Below are 16,179 nucleotides of genomic sequence, written 5' to 3'. Positions count from 1 at the left end.
GGAGGAACTGAAGTGTTTTAGATATCTGGGAGTGGATCTGGCAGCGGATGGAACCATGGAAGCGGAAGTGGATCATAGGGTGGGGGAGGGGGCGAAAATTCTGGGGGCCTTGAAGAATGTGTGGAAGTCGAGAACATTATCTCGGAAAGCAAAAATGGGTATGTTTGAAGGAATAGTGGTTCCAACAATGTTGTATGGTTGCGAGGCGTGGGCTATGGATAGAGTTGTGCGCAGGAGGATGTATGTGCTGGAAATGAGATGTTTGAGGACAATGTGTGGTGTGAGGTGGTTTGATCGACTGAGTAACGTAAGGGTAAGAGAGATGTGTGGAAATAAAAAGAGCGTGGTTGAGAGAGCAGAAGAGGGTGTTTTGAAGTGGTTTGGGCACATGGAGAGAATGAGTGAGGAAAGATTGACCAAGAGGATATATGTGTCGGAGGTGGAGGGAACGAGGAGAAGAGGGAGACCAAATTGGAGGTGGAGAGATGGAGTGAAAAAGATTTTGTGTGATCGGGGCCTGAACATGCAGTAGGGTGAAAGGAGGGCAAGGAATAGAGTGAATTGGAGCGATGTGGTATACCGGGGTTGACGTGCTGTCAGTGGATTGAATCAAGGCATGTGAAGCGTCTGGGGTAAACCATGAAAAGCTGTGTAGGTTGTATATTTACGTGTGTGGACGTATGTATATATATGTGTATGGGGGGGGGGGGGGTTGGGCCATTTCTTTCGTCTGTTTCCTTGCGCTACCTCGCAAACGCGGGAGACAGCGACAAAGTATATTAAAAAAATAATTATAATATATAGATATATTATTTTACTTTTTTTTTTGGGGGGGGGGCCTTTGTCGCTGTCTCCCGCGTTTGCGAGGTAGCGCAAGGAAACAGACGAAAGAAATGGCCCAACCCACCCCCATACACATGTATATACATACGTCGAACACACGCAAATATACATACCTACATAGCTTTCCATGGTTAACCACAGACGCTTCACATGCCCTGATTCAATCCACTGACAGCACGTCAACCCCAGTATACCACATCGATCCAATTCACTCTATTCCTTGCCCTCCTTTCACCCTCCTGCATGTTCAGGCCCCAATCACACAAAATCTTTTTCACTCCATCTTTCCTCCTCCAATTTGGTCTCCCACTTCTCCTCGTTCCCTCCACCTCCGACACATATATCCTCTTGGTCAATCTTTCCTCACTCATTCTCTCCATGTGCCCAAATCATTTCAAAACACCCTCTTCTGCTCTCTCAACCACGCTCTTTTTATTTCCACACATCTCTCTTACCCTTACGTTACTTACTCGATCAAACCACCTCACACCACACATTGTCCTCAAACATCTCATTTCCAGCACATCCATCCTCCTGCGCACAACTCTATCCATAGCCCACGCCTCGCAACCATACAACATTGTTGGAACCACTATTCCTTCAAACATACCCATTTTTGCTTTCCGAGATAATGTTCTCGACTTCCACACATTCTTCAAGGCTCCCAGGATTTTCGCCCCCTCCCCCACCCTATGATCCACTTCCGCTTCCATGGTTCCATCCGCTGCCAGATCCACTCCCAGATATCTAAAACACTTTACTTCCTCCAGTTTTTCTCCATTCAAACTTACCTCACAATTGACTTGACCCTCAACCCTACCGTACCTAATAACCTTGCTCTTATTCACATTTACGCTTAACTTTCTTGTCTCACACACTTTAGCAAACTCAGTCACCAGCTTCTGCAGTTTCTCACATGAATCAGCCACCAGCGCTGTATCATCAGCGAACAACAACTGACTCACTTCCCAAGCTCTCTCATCCCCAACAGACTTCATACTTGCCCCTCTTTCCAAAACTCTTGGATTCACCTCCCTAAAAACCCCATCCATAAACAAATTAAACAACCATGGAGACATGACACACCCCTGCCGCAAACCTACATTCACTGAGTACCAATCACTTTCCTCTCTTCCTACACGTACACATGCCCTACATCCTCGATAAAAACTTTTCACTGCTTCTAACAACTTGCCTCCCACACCATATATTCTTAATACCTTCCACAGAGCATCTCTATCAACTCTATCATATGCCTTCTCCAGATCCATCAATGCTACATACAAATCCATTTTCTTTTCTAAGTATGTCTCACATACATTCTTCAAAGCAAACACCTGATCCACACATCCTCTACCACTTCTGAAACCACACTGCTCTTCCCCAATCTGATGCTCTGTACATGCCTTCACCCTATCAAACAATACCCTCCCATATAATTTACCAGGAATACTCAACAAACTTATACCTCTGTAATTTCAGCACTCACCCTTTGCCTTTGTACAATGGCACTATGCACGCATTCCGCCAATCCTCAGGCACCTCACCATGAGTCATACATACATTAAATAAACTTACCAACCAGTCAATAATACAGTCACCCCCTTTTATAATAAACTCCACTGCAATACCGTCCAACCCTGCTGCCTTGCCGGCTTTCATCTTCCGCAAAGCTTTTACTACCTCTTCTCTGTTTACCAAATCATTTTCCCTAACCCTCTCACCTTACACACCACCTCGACCAAAACACCCTATATCTGCCACTCTATCATCGAACACATTCAACAAACCTTCAAAATACTGACTCCATTTCCTTCTCACATCACCACTACTTGTTATCACCTCCCCATTTGCGCCCTTCACTGAAGTTCCCATTTGCTCCCTTGTCTTACGCACTTTATTTACCTCCTTCCAGAACCTCTTTTCATTCTCCCTAATATTTAATGATACTCTCTCACCCCAACTCTCATTTGCGGTCTTTTTCACCTCTTGCACCTTTCTCTTGACATCCTTTCTCTTTCTTTTATACATCTCCCACTCAATTGCATATATATATATATACATATATATATATATATATATATATATATATATATATATATATATATATATATATATATATATATATATATATATATATATATTTTTTTTTTTTTTCTTCCTTTTTTGCTTTGTCGCTGTCTCCCACGTTTGCGAGGTAGCGCAAGGAAACAGACGAAAGAAATGGCCCAACCCACCCCCATACACATGTATATACATACGTCCACACACGCAAACATACATACCTACACAGCTTTCCATGGTTGTCCCCAGACGCTTCACATGCCCTGATTCAATCCACTGACAGCACGTCAACCCCGGTATACCACATCTATCCAATTCACTCTATTCCTTGCCCTCCTTTCACCCTCCTGCATGTTCAGACCCCGATCACACAAAATCTTTTTCACTCCATCTTTCCACCTCCAGTTTGGTCTCCCACTTCTCCTCGTTCCCTCCACCTCCGACACATATATCCTCTTGGTCAATCTTTCCTCACTCATTCTCTCCATGTGCCCAAACCATTTCAAAACACCCTCTTCTGCTCTCTCAACCACACTCTTTTTATTTCCACACATCTCTCTTACCCTTACCTTACTTACTCGTTCAAACCACCTCACACCACACATTGTCCTCAAACATCTCATTTCCAGCATATCCATCCTCCTGCGCACAACTCTATCCATAGCCCACGCCTCGCAACCATACAACATTGTTGGAACCACTATTCCTTCAAACATACCCATTTTTGCTTTCCGAGATAATGTTCTCGACTTCCACACATTCTTCAAGGCTCCCAGGATTTTCGCCCCCTCCCCCACCCTATGATCCACTTCCGCTTCCATGGTTCCATCCGCTGCCAGATCCACTCCCAGATATCCAAAACACTTTACTTCCTCCAGTTTTTCTCCATTCAAACTTACCTCCCAATTGACTTGACCCTCAACCCTACTGTACCTAATAACCTTGCTCTTATTCACATTTACTCTTAACTTTCTTCTTTCACACACTTTACCAAACTCAGTCACCAGCTTCTGCAGTTTCTCACATGAATCAGCCACCAGCGCTGTATCATCAGCGAACAACAACTGACTCACTTCCCAAGCTCTCTCATCCCCAACAGACTTCAAACTTGCCCCTCTTTCCAAAACTCTTGCATTCACCTCCCTAACAACCCCATCCATAAACAAATTAAACAACCATGGAGACATCACACACCCCTGCCGCAATCCTACATTCACTGAGAACCAATCACTTTCCTCTCTTCCTACACGTACATATGCCTTACATCCTCGATAAAAACTTTTCACTGCTTCTAACAACTTGCCTCCCACACCATATATTCTTGATACCTTCCACAGAGCATCTCTATCAACTCTATCATATGCCTTCTCCAGATCCATAGATGCTACATACAAATCCATTTGCTTTTCTAAGTATTTCTCACATACATTCTTCAAAGCAAACACCTGATCCACACATCCTCTACCACTTCTGAAACCACACTGCTCTTCCCCAATCTGATGTTCTGTACATGCCTTCACCCTCTCAATCAATACCCTCCCATATAATTTACCAGGAATACTCAACAAACTTATACCTCTGTAATTTGAGCACTCACTCTTATCCCCTTTGCCTCTGTCCAATGGCACGATGCACGCATTCCGCCAATCCTCAGGCACCTCACCATGAGTCATACATACATTAAATAACCTTACCAACCAGTCAATAATACAGTCACCCTCTTTTTTAATAAATTCCACTGCAATACCATCCAAACCTGCTGCCTTGCCGGCTTTCATCTTCCGCAAAGCTTTTACTACCTCTTCTCTGTTTACCAAATCATTTTCCCTAACCCTCTCACTTTGCTTATCACCTCGACCAAAACACACTATATCTGCCACTCTATCATCAAACACATTCAACAAACCTTCAAAATACTCACTCAATCTCCTTCTCACATCACCACTACTTGTTATCACGTCCCCATTTGCGCCTTTCACTGAAGTTCCCATTTGCTCCCTTGTCTTACGCTCTTTATTTACCTCCTTCCAGAACATCTTTTTATTCTCCCTAAAATTTAATGATACTCTCTCACCCCAACTCTCATTTGCCCTCTTTTTCACCTCTTGCACCTTTCTCTTGACCTCCTGTCTCTTTCTTTTATACCTCTCCCACTCAATTGCATTTTTTCCCTGCAAAAATCGTCCAAATGCCTCTCTCTTCTCTTTCACTAATAATCTTACTTCTTCATCCCACCACTCACTACCCTTTCTAATCAGCCCACCTCCCACTCTTCTCATGCCACAAGCATCTTTTGCGCAATCCATCACTGATTCCCTAAATACATCCCATTCCTCCCCCACTCCCCTTACTTCCATTGTTCTCACCTTTTTCCATTCTGTATTCAATCTCTCCTGGTACTTCCTCACTCAAGTCTCCTTCCCAAGCTCACTTACTCTCACCACCCTCTCCGCCCCAACATTCACTCTTCTTTTCTGAAAACCCATACAAATATTTACCTTAGCCTCCACAAGATAATGATCAGACATCCATCCAGTTGCACCTCTCAGCACATTAACATCCAAAATTCTCTCTTTCGTGCGCCTGTCAATTAACACGTAATCCAATAACGCTCTCTGGCCATATATATATATATATATATATATATATATATATATATATATATATATATATATATATATATATATATATATATATATATATATATATATATATATTTTTTTTTTTTTCTTTCTTTTTTTTTATACTTTCTCGCTGTCTCCCGCGTTTGCGAGGTAGCGCAAGGAAACAGACGAAAGAAATGGCCCAACCCCCCCCCCCATACACATGTATATACATACGTCCACACACGCAAATATACATACGTACACAGCTTTCCATGGTTTACCCCAGACGCTTCACATGCCTTGATTCAATCCACTGACAGCACGTCAACCCCGGTATACCACATTGCTCCAATTCACTCTATTCCTTGCCCTCCTTTCACCCTCCTGCATGTTCAGGCCCCGATCACACAAAATCTTTTTCACTCCATCTTTCCACCTCCAATTTGGTCTCCCTCTTCTCCTTGCTCCCTCCACCTCCGACACATATATCCTCTTGGTCAATCTTTCCTCACTCATCCTCTCCATGTGCCCAAACCACTTCAAAACACCCTCTTCTGCTCTCTCAACCACGCTCTTTTTATTTCCACACATCTCTCTTACCCTTACGTTACTCAGTCGATCAAACCACCTCACACCACACATTGTCCTCAAACATCTCATTTCCAGCACATACATCCTCCTGCGCACAACTTTATCCATAGCCCACGCCTCGCAACCATACAACATTGTTGGAACCACTATTCCTTCAAACATACCCATTTTTGCTTTCCGAGATAATGTTCTCGACTTCCACACATTCTTCAAGGCCCCCAGAATTTTCGCCCCCTCCCCCACCCTATGATCCACTTCCGCTTCCATGGTTCCATCCGCTGCCAGATCCACTCCCAGATATCAAAAAAACTTCACTTCCTCCAGTTTTTCTCCATTCAAACTCACCTCCCAATTGACTTGACCCTCAACCCTACTGTACCTAATAACCTTGCTCTTATTCACATTTACTCTTAACTTTCTTCTTCCACACACTTTACCAAACTCAGTCACCAGCTTCTGCAGTTTCTCACATGAATCAGCCACCAGCGCTGTATCATCAGCGAACAACAACTGACTCACTTCCCAAGCTCTCCCATCCCCAACAGACTTCATACTTGCCCCTCTTTCCAAAACTCTTGCATTTACCTCCCTAACAACCCCATCCATAAACAAATTAAACAACCATGGAGACATCACACACCCCTGCCGCAAACCTACATTCACTGAGAACCAATCACTTTCCTCTCTTCCTACACGTACACATGCCTTACATCCTCGATAAAAACTTTTCACTGCTTCTAACAACTTTCCTCCCACACCATATATTCTTAATACCTTCCACAGAGCATCTCTATCAACTCTATCATATGCCTTCTCCAGATCCATAAATGCTACATACAAATCCATTTGCTTTTCTAAGTATTTCTCACATACATTCTTCAAAGCAAACACCTGATCCACACATCCTCTACCACTTCTGAAACCACACTGCTCTTCCCCAATCTGATGCTCTGTACATGCCTTCACCCTCTCAATCAATACCCTCCCATATAATTTACCAGGAATACTCAACAAACTTATACCTCTGTAATTTGAGCACTCACTCTTATCCCCTTTGCCTTTGTACAATGGCACTATGCACGCATTCCGCCAATCCTCAGGCACCTCACCATGAGTCATACATACATTAAATAACCTTACCAACCAGTCAACAATACAGTCACCCCCTTTTTTAATAAATTCCACTGCAATACCATCCAAACCTGCTGCCTTGCCGGCTTTCATCTTCCGCAAAGCTTTCACTACCTCTTCTCTGTTTACCAAATCATTTTCCCTAACCCTCTCACTTTGCACACCACCTCGACCAAAACACCCTATATCTGCCACTCTGTCATCAAACACATTCAACAAACCTTCAAAATACTCACTCCATCTCCTTCTCACATCACGACTACTTGTTATCACCTCCCCATTTGCGCCCTTCACTGAAGTTCCCATTTGCTCCCTTGTCTTACGCACTTTATTTACCTCCTTCCAGAACATCTTTTTATTCTCCCTAAAATTTAATGATACTCTCCCACCCCAACTCTCATTTGCCCTTTTTTTCAACTCTTGCACCTTTCTCTTGACCTCCTGTCTCTTTCTTTTATACATCTCCCACTCAATTGCATTTTTTCCCTGCAAAAATCGTCCAAATGCCTCTCTCTTCTCTTTCACTAATACTCTTACTTCTTCATCCCACCACTCACTACCCTTTCTAATCAACCCACCTCCCACTCTTCTCATGCCACAAGCATCTTTTGCGCAATCCATCACTGATTCCCTAAATACATCCCATTCCTCCCCCACTCCCCTTACTTCCATTGTTCTCACCTTTTTCCATTCTGTACTCAGTCTCTCCTTGTACTTCCTCACACAGGTCTCCTTCCCAAGCTCACTTACTCTCACCACCCTCTTCACCCCAACATTCACTCTTCTTTTCTGAAAACCCATACAAATCTTCACCTTAGCCTCCACAAGATAATGATCAGACATCCCTCCAGTTGCACCTCTCAGCACATTACCATCCAAAAGTCTCTCTTTCGCACGCCTGTCAATTAACACGTAATCCAATAACGCTCTCTGGCCATCTCTCCTACTTACATAAGTATACTTATGTATATCTCGCTTTTTAAACCAGGTATTCCCAATCATCAGTCCTTTTTCAGCACATAAATCTACAAGCTCTTCACCATTTCCATTTACAACACTGAACACCCCATGTATACCAATTATTCCCTCAACTGCCACATTACTCACCTTTGCATTCAAATCACCCATCACTATAACCCGGTCTCGTGCATCAAAACCACTAACACACTCATTCAGCTGCTCCCAAAACACTTGCCTCTCTTGATCTTTCTTCTCATGCCCAGGTGCATATGCACCAATAATCACCCACCTCTCTCCATCAACTTTCAGTTTACCCATATTAATCGAGAATTTACTTTCTTACACTCTATCACATACTCCCACAACTCCTGTTTCAGGAGTATTGCTACTCCTTCCCTTGCTCTTGTCCTCTCACTAACCCCTGACTTTACTCCCCAGACATTCCCAAACCACTCTTCCCCTTTACCCTTGAGCTTCGTTTCACTCAGAGCCAAAACATCCAGGTTCCTTTCCTCAAACATACTACCTATCTCTCCTTTTTTCACATCTTGGTTACATCCACACACATTTAGGCACCCCACTCTGAGCCTTCGAGGAGGATGAGCACTCCCCGCGTGACTCCTTCTTCTGTTTCCCATTCTAGAAAGTTAATACAAGGAGGGGAGGATTTCTGGCCCCCCGCTCCCGTCCCCTCTAGTCGCTTTCTACGACACGCGAGGAATACGTGGGAAGTATTCTTTCACCCCTATCCCCAGGGATAATATACATATATATATACATATACACATACACACACATACACATACATACGCACATATACCCACACACACACATACATATATATATATATATATATATGGAAAATGTAAGAAACAATTTAGAAAACTGAAACTTCTAGCTTGAAATGAATGAAAAAAATGAATGTCACATAATGGTTCAACCTCCGGCTATGGAAAAAAGGAAATGTATAATCTATTTACACAAACGTCAATAGCAGTTCTCATCAATTTAACCACTGTATATATATATATATATATATATATATATATATATATATATATATATATATATATATATATATATATATATATATATATATATATATATATATTACGCCAATCCTCAGGCACCTCACCTCATGGTGAGGTGCCTGAGGATTGGCGGAATGCGTGCATAGTGCCATTGTACAAAGGCAAAGGGGATAAGAGTGAGTGCTCAAATTACAGAGGTATAAGTTTGTTGAGTATTCCTGGTAAATCATATGGGAGGGTATTCATTGAGAGGGAGAAGGCATGTACACATCATTAGATTGGGGAAGAGCAGTGTGGTTTCAGAAGTGGTAGATGATGTGTGGATCAGGCGTTTGCTTTGAAGAATGTATGTGAGAAATATTTAGAAAACCAAATAGATTTGTATGTAGCATTTATGGATCTGGAGAAGGCATATGATAGAGTTGATAGAGATGCTTTGTGGAAGGTATTAAGAATATATAGTGTGGTTGGCAAGTTGTTAGAAGCAGTGAAAAGTTTTTATCGAGGATGTAAGGCATGTGTACGTGTAGGAAGAGAGGAAAGTGATTGGTTCTTAGTGAATGTAGGTTTGCGGCAGGGGTGTGTGATGTCTCCATGGTTGTTTAATTTGTTTATGGATGGGGTTGTTAGGGAGGTGAATGCAAAAGTTTTGGAAAGAGGGGCAAGAATGAAGTCTCTTGTGGATGAGAGACCTTGGGAAGTGAGTCGTTGTTCGCTGATGATACAGCGCTAGTGGCTGATTCATGTAAGAAACTGCAAAAGCTGGTGACTGAGTTTGGTAAAGTGTGCGAAAGAAGGAAGTTAAGAGTAAATGTGAATAAGAGCAAGGTTATTAGGTACAGTAGGGTTGAGGGTCAAGTCAATATGGAGGTAAGTTTGAATGGAGAAAAACTGGAGGAAGTAAAGTGTTTTAGATATCTGGGAGTGGATCTGGCAGCGGATGGAACCAAGGAATCGGAAATGAATCATACGGTGGGGGAGGGGGCGAAAATCCTGGGAGCCTTGAAGAATGTGTGGAAGTTGAGAACAGCACGTCAACCCCTGTATACCACATCGATCCAATTCACTCTATTCCTTGCCCTCCTTTCACCCTCCTGCATGTTCAGGCCCCGATCACACAAAATTTTTTTCACTCCATCTTTCCACCTCCAATTTCGTCTCCCACTTCTCCTCGTTCCCTCCACCTCCGACACATATATCCTCTTGGTCAATCTTTCCTCACTCATTCTCTCCATGTGCCCAAACCATTTCAAAACACCCTCTTCTGCTCTCTCAACCACGCTCTTTTTATTTCCACACATCTTTCTTACCCTTACGTTACTTACTCGATCAAACCACCTCACACCACACATTGTCCTCAAACATCTCATTTCCAGCACATCCACCCTCCTGCGCACAACTCTATCCATAGTCCACGCCTCGCAACCATACAACATTGTTGGAACCACTATTCCTTCAAACATACCCATTTTTGCTTTCCGAGATAATGTTCTCAACTTCCACACATTCTTCAAGGCTCCCAGGATTTTCGCCCCCTCCCCCACCGTATGATTCACTTCCGCTTCCTTGGTTCCATCCGCTGCCAGATCCACTCCCAGATATCTAAAACACTTTACTTTCTCCAGTTTTTCTCCATTCAAACTTACCTCCCAATTGAATTGACCCTCAACCCTACTGTACCTAATAACCTTGCTCTTATTCACATTTACTCTTAAATTTCTTCTTTCACACACTTTACCAAACTCAGTCACCAGCATCTGCAGTTTCTCACATGAATCAGCCAACAGCGCTGTATCATCAGCGAACAACAACTGACTCACTTCCCAAGCTCTCTCATCCACAACAGACTTCATACTTGCCCCTCTTTCGAAAACTCTTGCATTCACCTCCCTAACAACCCCATCCATAAACTAATTAAACAACCATGGAGACATCACACACCCCTGCCGCAAACCTACATTCACTGAGAACCAATCACTTTCCTCTCTTCCTACACGTACACATGCCTTACAACCTCGATAAAAACTTTTCACTGCTTCTAACAACTTGCCTCCCACACCATATATTCTTAATACTTTCCACAGAGCATCTCTATCAACTCTATCATATGCCTTCTCCAGATCCATAAATGCTACATACAAATCCATTTGCTTTTCTAAGTATTTCTCACATACATTCTTCAAAGCAAACACCTGATCCACACATCCTCTACCACTTCTGAAACCACACTGCTCTTCCCCAATCTGATGCTCTGTACATGCCTTCACCCTCTCAATCAATACCCTCCCATATAATTTACCAGGAATACTCAACAAACTTATACCTCTGAAATTTGAGCACTCACTCTTATTCCCTTTGCCTTTGTACAATGGCACTATGCACGCATTCCGCCAATCCTCAGGCACCTCACCATGAGTCATACATACATTAAATAACCTTACCAACCAGTCAATAATACAGTCACCCCCTTTTTTAATAAATTCCACTGCAATACCATCCAAACCTACTGCCTTGCCGGCTTTCATCTTCCGCAAAGCTTTTACTACCTCTTCTCTGTTTACCAAATCATTTTCCCTAACCCTCTCACTTTGCACACCACCTCGACCAAAACACCATATATCTGCCACTCTATCATCAAACACATTCAACAAACCTTCAAAATACTCACTCCATCTCTTTCTCACATCACCACTACTTGTTATCACCTCCCCATTTGCGCCCTTCACTGAAGTTCCCATTTGCTCCCTTGTCTTACGCTCTTTATTTACCTCCTTCCAGAACATCTTTTTATTCTCCCTAAAATTTAATGATACTCTCTCACCCCAACTCTCATTTGCCCTCTTTTTCACCTCTTGCACCTTTCTCTTGACCTCCTGTCTCTTTCTTTTATACATCTCCCACTCAATTGCATTTTTTCCTGCAAAAATCGTCCAAATGCCTCTCTCTTCTCTTTCACTAATAATCTTACTTCTTCATCCCACCACTCACTACCCTTTCTAATCAACCCACCTCCCACTCTTCTCATGCCACAAGCATCTTTTGCGCAATCCATCACTGATTCCCTAAATACATCCCATTCCTCCCCCACTCCCCTTACTTCCATTGTTCTCACCTTTTTCCATTCTGTACTCAGTCTCTCCTGGTACTTCCTCACACAAGTCTCCTTCCCAAGCTCACTTACTCTCACCACCCTCTTCACCTCAACATTCACTCTTCTTTTCTGAAAACCCATACAAATCTTCACCTTAGCCTCCACAAGATAATGATCAGACATCCCTCCAGTTGCACCTCTCAGCACATTAACATCCAAAAGTCTCTCTTTCGCGCGCCTGTCAATTAACACGTAATCCAATAACGCTCTCTGGCCATCTCTCCTACTTACATACGTATACTTATGTATATCTCGCTTTTTAAACCAGGTATTCCCAATCACCAGTCCTTTTTCAGCACATAAATCTACAAGCTCTTCACCATTTCCATTTACAACACTGAACACCCCATGTATACCAATTATTCCCTCAACTGCCACATTACTCACCTTTGCATTCAAATCACCCATCACTATAACCCGGTCTCGTGCATCAAAACCACTAACACACTCATTCAGCTGCTCCCAAAACACTTGCCTCTCATGATCTTTCTTCTCATGCCCAGGTGCATATGCACCAATAATCACCCATCTCTCTCCATCAACTTTCAGTGTTACCCATATTAATCGAGAGTTTACTTTCTTACATTCTATCACATACTCCCACAACTCCTGTTTCATGAGTACTGCTACTCCTTCCCTTGCTCTTGTCCTCTCACTAACCCCTGGCTTTACTACCAAGACATTCCCAAACCACTTTTCCCCTTTACCCTTGAGCTTCGTTTCACTCAGAGCCAAAACATCCAGGTTCCTTTCCTCAAACATACTACCTATCTCTCCTTTTTTCACATCTTGGTTACATCCACACACATTTAGACACCCCAGTCTGAGCCTTCGAGGAGGATGAGCACTCCCCGCGTGACTCCTTCTTCTATTTCCCATTTTTAGAAAATTAAAAAATACAAGGAGGGGAGGATTTCTGGCCCCCCGCTCCCGTCCCGTCTAGTCGCCTTTTACGACATGCGAGGAACGCGTGGGAAGTATTCTTTCACCCGTATCCCCAGGGATGATATACATATATATGCATATATATATACATATACACATACATACGCACATATATACACATACACACATATACATATATATACATATGAAAAATGTAAGACATAATTTAGAAAACTGAAACTTCTAGCTTGAAATGAAATGAAAAAAATGAATGTCACATAATGGTTCAACCTCTGGCTATGGAAAAGAGAAATGTATAATTTATTTACACAAACGTCAATAGTAGTTTTCATCAATTTAACCATCAATTTAACCATATACAGTATATGGTCTTTAATACATATCTCACCAGCAGTGTATGCCCTGTAGCGTAGCTGTCACAAACAGTATGTGGCCTGTAGTGCAGCTATCACTAACAATATATGATCTGCAGTGCAGCTGTTACACACAGTATATGGCCTGTGGTGCAGCTGTCACCAAGAGTAAATAACCTGTTGCGCAGCTGTCACTAACAGTATGTAGCCTGTAGTGCAACTGTCACAAAAAGTCTTTGGCCTTTAGCCTTTGGCCTTATATATATATATATATATATATATATATATATATATATATATATATATATATATATATATATATATATATATATATATATATATATATATATATATATATATATATATATATATACATTTATATATATATATATATATATATATATATATATATATATATATATATATATATATATATATATATATATATATATATATATATATATATATATATATATACATTTATATATATATATATATATATATATATATATATATATATATATATATATATATATATATATATATATATATATTTCTTTCTTTTTTGCCACTGTCTCCCGCGTTTGCGAGGTAGCGCAAGGAAACAAGAAAAAAATGGCCCAACCCACCCCCATACACATGTATATACATACACGTCCACACACGCAAATATACATACCTATACATCTCAACGTATACATATATATACACACACACAAACATATACATATATACACATGTACATAATTCATACTATCTGCCTTTATTCATTCTCATCGCCACCTCGCCACACATGTAATAACAACCCCCTCCTCCCTCATGTTTGCGAGGTAGCGCTAAGAAAAGACAACAAAGGCCCAATTCGTTCACACTCAGTATCTAGCTGTCATGTAATAATGCACCAAAACCACAGCTCCCTTTCCATATCCAGGCCCCACAGAACTTTCCATGGATTACACCAGACCTTTCACATGCCCTGGTTCAATCCATTGGCAGCATGTCGACCCCGGTATACCACATCGTTCCAATTCACTCTATTCCTTACACGCCTTTCACCCTCCTGCATGTTCAGGCCCCGATCACTCAAAATCTTTTTCACTCCATCTTTCCACCTCCAATTTGGTCTCCCACTCTCCTCGTTCCTTCCACCTCTGACACATATATCCTCTTTGTCAATCTTTCCTCACTCATTCTCTCCATGTGACCAAACCATTTCAAAACACCCTCTTCTGCTCTCTCAACCACGCTCTTTTTATTACCAGACATCTCTCTTACCCTATTATTACTTACTAGATCGAACCACCTCACACCACATATTGTCCTCAAACATCTCATTTCCAGCACATCCACCCTCCTCCGCACAACTCTATCCATAGTCACGCCTCGCAACCATACAACATTGTTGGAACCACTATTCCTTCAAACATACCCATTTTTGCTTTCCGAGATAATGTTCTCGACTTCCACACATTCTTCAAGGCTAACAGAATTTTCGCTAACTCCCCGACCCTATGATTCACTTTCTCTTCCATGGTTCCATCCGCTGCCAAATCCACTCCTAGATATCTAAAACACTTCACTTCCTCCAATTTATCTCCATTCAAACTTACCTCCCAATTGACTTGACCCTCAACCCTACTGTACCTAATAACCTTGCTCTTATTCACATTTTCTCTTAACTTTCTTCTCTCACACACTTTACCAAACTCAGTCACCAGCTTCTGCAGTTTCTCATATGAATCAGCCACCAGCTCTGTATCATCAGCGAATAACAACTGACTCACTTCCCAAGCTCTCTCATCCACAACAGACTGCATACTTGCCCCTCTCCCCAAAACTCTTGCATTCACCTCCCTAACAACCCCATCCATAAACAAATTAAACAACCATGGAGACATCACACACCCCTGCCGCAAACCTACATTCACTGAGAACCAATCACTTTCCTCTCTTCCTATACGTACACGTGCCTTACATCCTCGATAAAATCTTTTCACTGCTTCTAACAACTTGCCTCCCACACCATATATTCTTAATACCTTCCACAGAGCATCTATATCAACTCTATCATATGCCTTCTCCAGATCCATAAATGCTACATACAAATCCATTTGTTTTTCTAAGTATTTCTCACATACATTCTTCAAAGCAAACACGTGATCCATACATCCTCTACCACTTCTGAAACCACACTGCTCTTCCCCAATCTGATGCTTTGTACATGCCATCACTCTCTAAATCAATACTGTCCCATATAATCTACCAGGAATACTCAACAAACTTATACCTCTGTAATTTGAGCACTCACCTTTGTCCCCTTTGCCTTTGTACAATGGCACTAAGCAAGCATTCCGCCAATCCTCAGGCACCTCACCATGAGTCATACATACATTAAATAACCTTACCAACCAGTCAACAATACAGTCACCCCCTTTTTTTATAAATGCCACTGCAAAACCATCCAAACCCGCTGCCTTGCCGGCTTTCATCTTCCGCAAAGCTTTTACTACCTCTTCTCTATTTACCAAATCATTTTCCCTACC

Source organism: Panulirus ornatus, chromosome 18 (genome assembly GCF_036320965.1).
Source record: "Panulirus ornatus isolate Po-2019 chromosome 18, ASM3632096v1, whole genome shotgun sequence".
Taxonomy (NCBI): Eukaryota; Metazoa; Arthropoda; class Malacostraca; order Decapoda; family Palinuridae; genus Panulirus; species Panulirus ornatus.
Note: the sequence above shows the minus strand (reverse complement) of the source record.